Raw genomic sequence first — 12,719 nt, forward strand, 5'->3', positions numbered from 1 at the left:
TTTGCAATTATGGAGTAGTCTAGCGTGTCATTTTCGTGCTCTACTTTTGCTTCAAAATGTTTTCTGGCAGATTGTTTACATGTTATTCAATTTTGCCAAGGTTGTAGTAGTTGATCCTTGCATGCTATGAACTTATTCTTACCTTGGTTTATTTCATAAACATGTCTTCTTGCTGATGCTATACTTATCTTGTCATGCAATGACTTGTGGTGAGTGAATCAAGCTTGTTAAGTAGTGTACTTGATGTTACTGTTTTGCTAGGCTGAATCTGTTATTTCGTGATGCTATGTAAACCTGCTTCTACAAATCATTCTATGCATAATCTGGAGATGTTCACTAAATGTGTTTTGTTCTACATGTTATGCTCTATCCATCCATGTCCCTGTTTGCATTTATAGGTTGCTGTAGCTTATTCATATCTTGCTCCAAAGTTGCTTGATAATGTTGCTGTCAGCCTGTTAACATTAAGTTCAGTTGTTGCCATGATTGTTGCTAGTGTTCCATGCACCCTATGACCTTGCTCTTGCCATGCTTAACTTCACATATATGCCTTCTTACTGTTTGTTGCCTTGCCATGCCATGTATTGCTCTGTAGTGAGTTGCACAAGCTCATTTACATGCCTTCATAATTCTGTTCCTGCCATGTTTGAATCTGTAATATAACTTGCCATGTTTACATGGGTGCCATCATATTTTCTGTTCCTTTTTGGCTCATGGTCAGTAAGGGACTTTTGTTCTATGCTTTTAGTAGATTCATGCCATGCCTTTGTTTGCTATTATAAGTTCCTGTAACATGTTGTTTGATAGCTCTAAACATTGCAACCTGTTGTTATTTTCTGCAAAATCTGAACTGTTATTATTTGCAATCTTGCCATGTGTGTTTGAGCATGTTCTAGTGATTTCTGGAGATAGCTCAGTGTTCATGTTTTGTAATGCTTTACCTGTACATCATGTCCATGCCTTTTGTTTTTATGTTGAGATGCTGTAGCATGTTGTTTTGATGCTTGCAATATGCCTAGTTGCTGTTTTGGACAGCTTGTCCTTTAAACTTGTATAGTGTGTGTGTTGAACCGTTGCTCCGTTTTGAGTGTGCTCTATATGAAACTTGCTTAGAATTGCATGTAGCTTCATATCATCATGTTGCATCGTGTTTGGAGGTGTTTTCTTGATGTTTGGGTGCATTTTGCATCAATGCCATGTTTAACTTGTTTTGCTCATATCTTCTAGGCCGTAGCTCCGAACTAAATGAACTTTATATGTAACTTGACTAGAATCTCGCGTAGATCATGTTTGTGTATCTTAACTTGCTGTTTAACAACTTGAACATAAGGTTTATTCAGATCTGGACCAATTTCGAAAGTTGCATATGAGGACTTACCGGAATTGTTATATGTTGTTCCCGGCCTCATTTAAACTTGCCTTGTTGTGTTGCTCTTGTTTGCATCATCTCTTGCCATGAGTAGCTTCATGTAGCTTTGTCATGCATCGTGCTTGTTGTGCATCATGTCTTGTTCATGTGTGGTGTGTTTACCGTGTTGTGTGCTTCTTCTCAATAGTTCCCGTTTCGTTGCGATCGTGAGGATTCGTTCGTCTACGCTTGGTTCGTCTTCGTGGCTTCATATTCTTCATGGACTCGTTCTTCTTCCTTGCGGGATTTCAGGCAAGATGACCGCTACCCTAGATCTCACTACTATCATTGCTATGCTAGTTTCTTCGTTCTATTGCTTTGCCGCGCTACCTATCACATGTTTATCAAGCCATCCCAAATTGCCATGAACCTCTAACCTTTGACACTTTTCCTATGCAAACCGTTGCTTGGCTATGTTACCGCTTTGCTCAGCCCTCTTATAGCGTTGCTAGTTGCAGGTGAAGTTGAAGATTGCTCCATGGTGGACAGGATTTTGGTTGGGATATCACAATATCTCTTATATTATTTAATGCATCTATATACTTGGTAAAGGGTGGAAGACTCGGCCTTTTGCCTGGTGTTTTGTTCCACTCTTGCCGTCCTAGTTTCCGTCATACCGGTGTTATGTTCCCGGATTTTGCGTTCCTTACGCGGTCGGGTGATTTATGGGACCCCCTTGACAGTTCACTTTGAATAAAACTCCTCCAGCAAGGCCCAACCTTGGTTTTACATTTGCCTCACCTAGCCCTTTTTCCCTTGGGAGTCGCGCTCTCGAGGGTCATCTTTATTTTACCCCCCCCCCCGGGCAAGTGCTTGTCTAAGTGTTGGTCCAAACCGAGCGATGTCCGGCGCCCCCTGGGCAACCAGGGTCTATGCCAACCCGTCGTCTTGCTCATCCGGTTTGCCCTGAGAACGAGATATGTGCAGCTCCTATCGGGATTTGTCGGCACAGCGGGAGGCTTTGCTGGTCTTGTTTTACCATTGTCGAAATGTCTTGTAAACCGGGATTCCGAGTCTGATCGGGTCTTCCTGGGAGAAGGTATATCCTTCGTTGATCGCGGGAGCTTATCATGGGCTAAGTTGGGACACCCCTGCAGGGTATAATCTTTCGAAAGCCGTGCCTGCGGTTATAGGCAGATGGGAATTTGTTAATGTCCGGTTGTAGATAACTTGACACCAGATACGAATTAAAATGCATCAACTGCGTGTGTAGCCGTGATGGTCTCTTTTCGGCGGAGTCCGGGAAGTGAACACGGTTTCTGGGTTATGTTTGACATAAGTAGGAGTTCAGGATCACTTCTTGATCATTGCTAGCTTCACGACCGTTCCTTTTGCTCTCTTCTTGCTCTTATTTGCGTATGTTAGCCACCATATCATGCTTAGTCGCTGCTGCAACCTCACCACTTTACCCCTTCCTTTCCCTTTAAGCTTTGCTAGTCTTGATACCCATGGTAATGGGATTGCTGAGTCCTCGTGGCTCACAGATTACTACAACAATAGTTGCAGGTACAGGTTTATGCGATGTTCATGACGTGAGATCGATGTTTGCTTGTATTGGAGTTCTTCTTCTGCTTCTTCTTCGATCAGGGATAGGTTCCAGGTCGGCAGCCTGGGCTAGCAGGGTGGATATCGTTTGAGTTTCTGTTTGTGCTTCATCCGTAGTCGGATGATGATCTTATGTATGATGTATTGTTGTATTCATGTGGCATTGTATGCCTCTTGTATGTATCCCCATCTATTATGTAATGTTGATGTAATGATATCCACCTTGCAAAAGCGTTTCAATATGCGGGTCTATCCTTGGTGGGACCTTCGAGTTCCTTTTGGATAGGGTCGCATATTGGGCGTGATAGATAGATAGATTAGAATTCAAACTAACCTCTCCTATCCCCGTACAAATTATTCTAACACTCCCCCTCAATCTAAACCATATGATCTTTACCAAGGTTAAGATTGTTCTTAAACTCATTCAACCTTCCCGTAGTGAGAGCTTTTGTGAAGCCATCCGCAAGTTGATCTCCGGTTTGTATAAATCAAATATCAAGTAGCTTTCAAGCTACTATTTCTCTCACAAACTAGAAACCAACTTCGATATGTTTTGTGCGTGCATGGAAAACAGGATTAGCTGAGAGATAGGTTGCACCAATATTATCACACCATAATCTCGCAACCTGTGGAGCCTTGACTCCAAGCTCATATAGTAAAGTCTGTAGCCACATTACCTCAGTTGTAGCATTAGCCAGAGATTTATATTCAGGCTCTGTACTTGATCTTGAGACACTGGCCTATTTTCTTGGACTCCATGACACAAGATTTGTTCCCAGAAACACAGCAAAACCACCTGTGGACCTTCTGCCATTAGCACGCCCTGTCCAGTCTGCATTAGAGTATGCAATAACAAGCATAGACAATGACTTGGTAATCTAAAGTCCAAGTCCTTCTGAGAATTTAAGATACCTCAATCCTTTTGACTGCAGTCCAATGAGTTGTTCTAGGTGCATGTAAATATTAACATACCTTATTCACAGAGTAAGAAATATTAGGATGAGTAAGAGTCAAATATTGTAAAGCACCAACAACACTTCTGTATTTTGTTGCATCTTCTGGTCCAAGTGCTTCTCCACTTTCAATCGTAAGTTTTTTCTGAATTTGAAATTGGTGTACTCATAGGTTTGCAATTTTCCAATCCTACTCTCTTGAGTATGTCAATGGTATATTTTTCCTGTGTGAGAAGTATACCATCCTTTATCAGATTAAATTCTATGCCAAGAAAATAATGAAGATCACCCAAGTCCTTGAGAGCAAATTCCAACTTCAGATCTTTAAGCAAACAAGTGGTAGCATTTGAACTTGAACTAGCAACAATTATATCAGCAACATAGATAGGCACAAATATAGTGATATTATCTCTATTGTAAAAGAACAGTGAGGTATTTGCTTTAGATGATGTGAACCCAAGTTGTTGTAACTGCATGCTCAATCTTGAGTACCAAGCTCTTGGGGCCTGTTTCAAACCAGACAAAGCTTTATCCAACTTACAGACATAATGTGGTGTCTTTGATCCTCATATCCTGGTGGTTGCCGCATGAACACTTCTTCCCCAAGAACACCATGAAGAAACACGTTTTGAACATCTAGCTACCGTAAACTCCATCCTCTGAAAATATCAATAGACAATACAAGTCGAATAGTAGCCGACTTAACAACAGGACTAAATGTATCTTCACAATCAATACCAAACCTTTGTTTGAAATCTTTGGCAACTAGTCTAGCCTTGTACTGTCTATGCTTCCATCAGATTTTCTCTTTATGTTGTACACCCATTTACAATCTATGACATTGTGACCCTTCCTTGGTGGTACTAAATGCCAAGTTATATTTTTCATGAGTGCATCATATTCATTATCTGTAGCCTTTTCCAATCTTTATGAGCAAGAGCATCATGCAAATGAGTTGGTTCACCAACACTACTAAGAAAAGCACGCTTAATTCTGTCATACCTGATCGTACCATCAGTGTATTCTTTGTCCTTTATAATACCTGACTGCGGTGTAGTGTGTCGATGAGAATATTGGTGAAGTACTGATGTTGTAGGCACAGAAGATCCCGGTGCAGAAGGTTCTGTAGAATTCGGCGCAGAAAATCCCGGCTCCCGATCCAAGGAAGATAGCCGCGCAGAAGATCCCGGCTCCCGGTCCGAGGGGGATAGCAATCCTGACCCTCAGGCGCCCTGCTGCCGGTGGCTGGCTCGATCCGCAGGCTCCCAGCACGGAGTGCGATGCGTGAAGACGCGTCCTCTCCCGCGCGTGGGCTGGTGGGGTCCACCAGCTGCGGGCTGTCGGCCACATCCGCGGCAGGATTGGTTGGGTCCATGCTGTCGTGCGCCCGATTGGCTGCATGTGAGAGGAGGCGATCCACCTTGGATCGCTAGCCAATAGAGGTAGGACTGCCACAAGGATCAACGCCGGATTGCGCATCGCTGCCAGGTGAATCAGTCGTGGGTCCTGTGTCGGTTTTATCCTTTCCTGTACACATAAAATGATGACCCAAACCTGCACATACATCATCAGAACCGCAATTTTTGATGAAATTTTGCACACAATTAGTTTTATTTAATTCACCCCGTGATCTGGAAGAAGTACTATTTTAGCACGAAGAATGGCTCCGGCGTTGGGATGAAGTTTGGCAAATGGAAATAGTTTTCCATCAAAAACAACATCTCGATAAATATAAATACGTCCAGTTGCGGTCTCTAGGCATTTATACCCTTTATGAAGATCACTATAGCCAAGAAAACACACATTGAGTGGAACGAAGCTCGAGTTTATGGCGATTGTATGGACGTAAATCGGGGTAGAAAGCACATCCAATTTTTTTGAGATAATTGTAGTCAGGTTTTTGATGATATAGTCACTCCAATGGAGTGGAGTTGCCAATAAATTTACTAGGAAGATGATTAATAAATAGGTGGCAGTAATTAACGCCTCATCCCAATACTTGAGAGGCATAGAAGCATGAGAAAGTAGAGAGAGACCAACTTGAATAATGTGGCGATGTTTCTACTTAGCAGAGCCGTTTTATTGGTGAGCATGAGGGCAAGATACATGATGTTCAATGCCTATGCTATGAAAGAAAGAGTTGAGCTTCTCATACTCCCCTTCTTAGTCACTTTGGACTGCCAATATTTTTCTATCAAAGTGTCATTCAACAAGGTTTTGAAACTCTTGAAACACACAGAAAACTTCAGATTTGTACTTAAGCAAATAAATCGAAGTAAACTTGCTATAGTCATCAATGAAACTGACATAATAACTTTTTCTTCTGAAAGAATCTCTGGCATGACCCCATACATCACTGAAAATAAGTTCTAAAGGAGCATGAGATACACTATTCAACTTGGGATAAGGGATTTGATGACTCTTGGCACATTGACAAGCTTCACAAACAGACTCACTAATTGGACTATCTGACAATGAGAGATTGCCTTTATTGACTACTTGTTTAACTATGATCAATGATGGATGTCCTAATCTCTGATGCCACCTTGCCAAAGAGGGATTGACGAAGGAGTAGACTTGAGGACGCTTGCGGCTAAGTGCTCTGGATGTGATGGGGTAGAGACCTCCAATGCATCTGCCGTGATGGAGGAGTTCCCTTGTTGCCCGGTCCTTTATAAAAAAGTAACGAGGGTGGGTTTCAAAGAAGACATTATTATCATTGGCTAAACGAGACATGGATGCAAGGTTTTTGTTGGCTTGAGGAACATGAAGGACATATTTTAAGACTAGATCACGTTTAAGAGTAGGGGAACTAATAAAAGCTTGACCAATGCATCGAATATCCATACCTCCACCGCTTGCGGTGTGAATTTGATCATTGCCATGGTACTTTTCATGAAGGGCAAGTTGCTCTAGTTCACTTGTGACATGATCCGTTGCACCACAGTCAACATACCAAACTCCTTCTCCTCCTTGCTCACGCATGGCTGTAGCAACATGACGAGCATCGGGGACACAATCCTCATCATAACGGTGCCAACAGTCCATGACTTCATGGCCCGCCTTCTTGCAGAGCTGGCATCGAGGACGCGCATGGGAGGATGAGGAGAGGTGGCTGTTGTTGTTGTTGAAGCCGCCACCCCCTGCCATGTTGTTGTAGCCATTGCTGCCGCCGGTGGTGTTGTAGCCCCCATCGTTGTTGCCGCGCCCACGCCCATAGCTGCGTTGCCCCTGGTGACCGCGCCCACGGCCGCCGCCACGGGAGGCAGAGTTGGCGAATGACTGACGAATATTGGCGTCGCGGAGGAGGCTGAGGCGGGCGTCGAAGTTCAGGAGCTGGTTGTATAGCTCCAGAACTGTGATCGGTTCCACCCAAGCAGCAAGAGCCGAGACAACATGATTGTATTCCATGTCTAGTCCGGCAAGGATCTTGCACACAATCTCTGGATCGGAGAGTGTGGCGGCGGTGCAAGCTACTTCATCGGTAAGACTTTTAATTTTTCCAAGATATTCAGCCATGGTCATGTTACCTTTCTGTAAATTCGTGAGCTCAATGCGGGTGTTGATCACTTGAGCTTGGCTTTGGGCAGCAAACATGGCATGGATGGCATGCCATACTTCGGCCGGCGTCTGAAGCATCGCGACCTGTGCAAGGATATCGCAGGAAAGAGAGCCCATCAAGTATCCTTGGAGATGTTACTGTTGTGCATACCAGAGGGATCTTGCAAAGCTGACCACCTGTTCTTCTTTGCCGTCCTTGGTGATGGTGAGCGTGGTCGGCGGTGTCGGGCTCTTCTCGTCGAGGTGGTGCTCCATCTGCGCGCCCTTGATCTAGGGCAACACGATGGCCTTCCAGAGAAGGGAGTTTCCCCTCGTCAGCTTCTCTTGGGGTGGCGATCTGAGGAGGGAGGCATTGGTGGAGGTGGAGGATGAGGCAAAAGCGGAGGATGAGGTGGTGGTGAGCGCACCCATGGTGCAGGGCGTCATGGCGGCGGAGGCGGTAGACATGTGCTCGGTCGCGGAAGGTAGCTAGATGTGATCTATTCCCGATCTATTGAGGAAGAGGCTCTGTTACCATGTAAAACGAGTTGGGAAGCGAAGAACCCTTCGTCTGGGCCGCATTGCATTATATTGAGAGTATGCCATGGCTTACAAGGCAGAGGCGATCGATCGAGAGAAGAGGAGATCAACCCCATCAGTTACAGAGGGAATAACAAAAGAAGGGATAGAGATAGATAGATCACAATTCAAACTAACCTCTCCTATCCCTATACAACTTATTCTAACACGTCTTACATTTAGTTACATTTGTGTCAACCCATATAGCCATTGTGGCTATACTATTATTCTATTGGGAGGTGAACCATACGCATGGGACAGATGTGTGATCAAGCGTGTTGCTCACAGGCCGACGCTGCCGATCATTCAACAAGAGCCCTGAACATTTTCACAGCCAGACGTCAACGATGCAACTGACGGCACACAACTACTCCGGACAAAAAGGACGCAACTAAGAGCATCTCCAATAGATGGTCCAAATGTAAAAATAACTAACTTTTGGACCGTCTGGGACAAAAAACGCTACTCCAACAGATGGTTCATATGCAAAAAATTTGGACAGGGGCCTCCTCGTGAGGTAAAATGCAACACATCACGATGCAAATATACATCATGAGATGCATCTGGTCCAAAACCAGCCGCCGCCCGCGATCGCCCAACCGCCACTTCATTTCCGTTCCCGCCCGCCCACCCGCGACATCCCGCCCGTATGCCTCCACACCCCGCCGCCGCCCCGCCGCACGCCGCCCGCATCAGATCTGGCGCCGCCCCGGCCCCCACCGTTGTTTCCACGCCGCCCCGCCGCCCGCCCGCCGCGGATCCGGCCCCGCCCGCCGTAGCTCCGCCCGCCGCCGCCCCGCACGCCGTCGCCGCCCCGCCCGCTGTAGCTCCGTCCTCCACCGCCCCGCCCGCCGATGCCCTGCATGCCGTCACCGCCCCGCACGCCGTCGCCGCCCCGCCCGGCTCTGTCCGCCACCGCCCTGCCCGCCACCGACGCCCCGCACGCCGTCGCCGCCCCGCACGCCGTCGCCATCCCGCCCGCCGTAGCTCCATGCGCCACCGCCCCGCCCGCCGCCGCCCCGCCCGCCGTCGCCATCCTGCACGCCGTCGCCGCCCCGCGCGGCTCCGTCCGCCATCGCCCCGCCCGCCACCGACATCTCGCACGCCGTCGCTGCCCCGTACACCGTCGCCGCCCCGCCCGGCTCAGTCCGCCACCGACGCCCCGCAGCAACGCCCGGCTCCGTCCGCCACCGCCCCGGCTCCACGCCGCTCCACCACTCTCTGATGGCGCTGAAGAAGACGCCGAAGGGCAAGTTGGGCTTCTTCGGCGTGAGGCAAAAGCCCTCCAGTAACTGGGATGTGGAGTTCACCGACGACGGAAGGTGTTGGTGGATCGGCATGTACCCCTGCGCCCACGAGGCCGCGCGTGCCTACGACGTGGCGGTGTGGCATGCCGAGAGGCCTCGGTCGCACCTCAACTTTCCAGAGATCGAGAGTCAGGCGGTAGCGGAGATACTTGTGCCGCAGGGCATCAACATGAAGGAGATCACAACGAAGAAGAAGAAGACGAAGAAGCCGTCGGTTGATGTATGAAACTATGTTGAATTTGATGTTTGAACTATGTTGACTCGACTAGTAGTATGTCATTTTACATCTTCATTTTGGACCATCTATTGGAGTTGCTCTTTTGGACCATCAATTTGGATCATCTGTTGGAGTTGAGCTTTCCAAAACGCACTTTTTGTCGGTCCAAATTTTACATCTTCAGTTTTGGACCGCCAAATTTTGAACCATCTATTGGAGATGCTCTAAGCAAAGTATAATGCGCGTTGATCACCGACCTATCACCGAACCATCTATTGTACACCACCCGTCTCCTGCCTTCCGTTGCTATAGCCGCCGCTGCCGCACCCAGCCGCCTCTAGCCACCACCGCCGCTGGTCCGTACCGCCGCCGCCGCACCGGGCCGCCGCATCCAGCCGCCGCCACCCATCCCCCCCGTCGCCGCCGCCCGTGCCGCCGCTGCTGTGATGTCTTCTGCCGCGTCGTTGTTGGAGAACGCGGTAATTTCAAAAAATTTCCTACGGTCACGCAAGATCTATCTAGGTGATGCATAGCAACGAGAGGGGAGAGTGTGTCCACGTACCCTCGTAGACCGAAAGCGGGAGCGTTAGTTAACGCGGTTGATGTAGTCGAACGTCTTCGTGATCCAACCGATCCAAGTACCGAACGTATGACACCTCCGCGTTCAGTACACGTTCAGCTCGGGGACGTCCCTCGTACTCTTGATCCAGTTGAGGCTGAGGGAGAGTTTCGTCAGCACGACAGTGTGGTGACGCTGATGATGAAGTTATCGGTAGGGCTTCGCCTAAGCACTACGACGATATGACCGAGGTGTGTAACTGTGGAGGGGGCACCGCACATGGCTAAACAATGTCAACTTGTGTGTCTATGGGGTGCCCCCTTCCCTGTATATAAAGGAGTGGAGGAGGGGGGAGGGCCGAACCTCTATGGCGCGCCCTGGAGGAGTCCTACTCCCAACGGGAGTAGGATTCCCCCCTTCCCTAGTTGGACTAGGAGAGAAGGAAGGGGGAGAGAGGGAGGAAGGAAAGGGGGCCCGCCCCCCACCCAATTCGGATTGGGCTTGGTGGGGGGGTGCCCTACACCTGGCTTCCTCCTCCTCTCTCCCACTATGGCCCAATAAGGCCCATATACTTCCTGGAAGGGGGGGGGGTCCGGTAACCTCCCGGTACTCCGGTATATGCCCGAACTCACCCGGAATCATTTTGATGTCCAAAATAGGCTTCCAATATATCAATCTTTATGTCTCGACCATTTCGAGACTCCTCGTCATGTCCGTGATCACATCCGGGACTCCGAACTACCTTCGGTACATCAAAACACATAAACTCATAATACCAATCGTCATCGAACGTTAAGCGTGCGGACCCTACGGGTTCGAGAACTATGTAGACATGACCGAGACACGTCTCCGGTCAATAATCAATAGTGGAACCTGGATGCTCATATTGGTTCCTACATATTCTACAAAGATCTTTATCGGTCAAACCGCATAACAACATACGTTGTTCCCTTTGTCATCGGTATGTTACTTGCCCGAGATTCGATCGTCGGTATCTCAATACCTAGTTCAATCTCGTTACCGGCAAGTCTCTTTACTCGTTCCGTAATACTTCATCCCACAACTAACTCATTAGTCACAATGCTTGCAAGGCTTATAGTGATGAGTATTACCGAGAGGGCCCAGAGATACCTCTTCGAAACACGGAGTGACAAATCCTAATCTCGATCTATGCCAACCCAACAAACACCTTCGGAGACACCTATAGAGCACCTTTATAATTACCCTTTTACGTTGTGACATTTGGTAGCACACAAAGTGTTCATCCGGTATTCGGGAGTTGCATAATCTCATAGTCTGAGGAACTTGTATAAGTCATGAAGAAAGCAGTAGCAATGAAACTAACACGATCATAATGCTAAGCTAACGGATGGGTCATGTCCATCACATCATTTTTCTAATGATGTGATCCGTTCATCAAATGAAAACACATGTCTATGGTTAGGAAACATAACCATCTTTGATTAACGAGCTAGTCAAGTAGAGGCATACTAGGGACTATATATTTTGTCTATGTATTCACGCATGTACTAAGTTTCCCATTAATACAATTCTAGCATGAATAATAAACATTTATCATGAATTAAGGAAATAAATAATAACTTTATTGTTGCCTCTAGGGAATATTTTATTCAGTCTCCCACTTGCACTAGGGTCAATAATCTAGACTACATAGTAATGATTCTAACACCCATGGAGCTTTGGTGCTGATCATGTTTTGCTCATGGAAGAGGCTTAGTCAACGGGTCTGCAACATTCAGATCAGTGTGTATCTTGCAAATCTCTATGTCACCTTCTGACACTTGATGGCGGATGGAATTGAAGCGTCTCTTGGTGCTTGGTTCTCTTGTGAAATTTAGATTCCTTTGCCAAGGCAATTGCACCAGTATTGTCACAAAAGATTTTCATTGGACCCGATGCACTAGGTATGACACCTAGACCGGATATGAACTCCTTCATCCAAACTCCTTCATTTGCTGCTTGGAACTGCACCAACTGGCAGCTCCTGCATTCAATAAAAATACATATCCGGTTTGTGACTTTGAGTCATCCGAATCAGTGTCAAAGCTTGCATCGATGTAACCATTTACGATGAGCTATTTTTCACCTCCATAAATGAGAAACATATCCTTAGTTCTTTTCAGGTATTTCAGGATGTTCTTGACCGTTGTCCATTGTTCCACTCCGGGATTACTTTGGTACCTCCCTGCTATGCTTATAGCAAGACATACATCAGGTCTGGTACACAACATTGCATACATGATAGAACCTATGGCTGAAGCATAGGGAATGACTTTCATTTTCTCTCTATCTTCTGCGGTGGTCGGTCTTTGAGTCTGACTCAACTTCACACCTGGTAACACAGGCAAGAAACCTTTCTTTAACTGATCCGTTTTGAACTTCTTCAACACTTTAGCAAGGTATGTGCTTTGTGAAAGTCCAATTAAGCGTCTTGATCTATCTCTATAGATCTTGATGCCCAATATGTAAGCAGCTTCTCCAAGGTCTTTCATAGAAAAACTTTTATTCAGGTATCCCTTTATGCTATCCAAAAATTCTATATCATTTCCAATCAACAATATGTCATCTACATATAAGATTAGAAATGCTA

Source organism: Triticum aestivum, chromosome 4B (genome assembly GCF_018294505.1).
Source record: "Triticum aestivum cultivar Chinese Spring chromosome 4B, IWGSC CS RefSeq v2.1, whole genome shotgun sequence".
Classification (NCBI taxonomy): domain Eukaryota; kingdom Viridiplantae; phylum Streptophyta; class Magnoliopsida; order Poales; family Poaceae; genus Triticum; species Triticum aestivum.